The sequence below is a fragment of the Penaeus monodon genome, chromosome 21, assembly GCF_015228065.2.
Source record: "Penaeus monodon isolate SGIC_2016 chromosome 21, NSTDA_Pmon_1, whole genome shotgun sequence".
In the NCBI taxonomy this organism is placed as follows: domain Eukaryota; kingdom Metazoa; phylum Arthropoda; class Malacostraca; order Decapoda; family Penaeidae; genus Penaeus; species Penaeus monodon.
In genome coordinates, this window is record NC_051406.1 from 23,861,031 (window position 1) to 23,861,782 (window position 752).

The window sequence follows — 752 nt, forward strand, 5'->3', positions numbered from 1 at the left end:
CTCACCACCAACAATGTTATCTCACTTTCCACTTATCACCAACGCAAACGCAGGAAGCGTCAGTCTCAATCAAATCGTGTTCAGACTTTTATCACATTGCCAAGCGCCGTCATCGATCTGTTGGATTGGTAGCCATCCTTGTATCTCATATTTTTCCGGTCTTTTGTGTTCCGTTAATCATTTTCCTTTATCTCTACTTTTTATTATCATCTATTACAGTACTACTTTGGAAGAGAGAAAATTAAACATTAAATCTACGATAATAGAAAATGGGTTTAACGGACATCAGATCCCATCAAAGAAAACGTAACACTTAAAGTCGCATAGAAAATGGACGGAGTTGAAACCTGAAATGTATGAAATTATTTAAGAGTATATAATGGAAATTCAGGAGGCGCGCACAATCGTACGGGCAGGCGACAGAGCAACATTAGAAACATATAGTTAGATAAATAAAGTGATAAGCAACGATAACAACAAGGCCACCGGATGCACGATGATAAAAATGATCAAGTTGAGCAAGCCGCGGCTGCCATTTATATCTTCGAAAACAAATCAAGATCTTTCTCTATTAATAAGATATACAATACAATCGCCATTACAAGCATAACACATAAGATGGACAAACTAACGAATATCTTAAAGCAACAGACAATGATGATTGTTGTGAAAACGTATGACCAGAGGGGAGTGAACACCGGATGAAAGGCGTCCGCTTGGTAGACAGAACACGCTGAGCACCTGACTCTCTT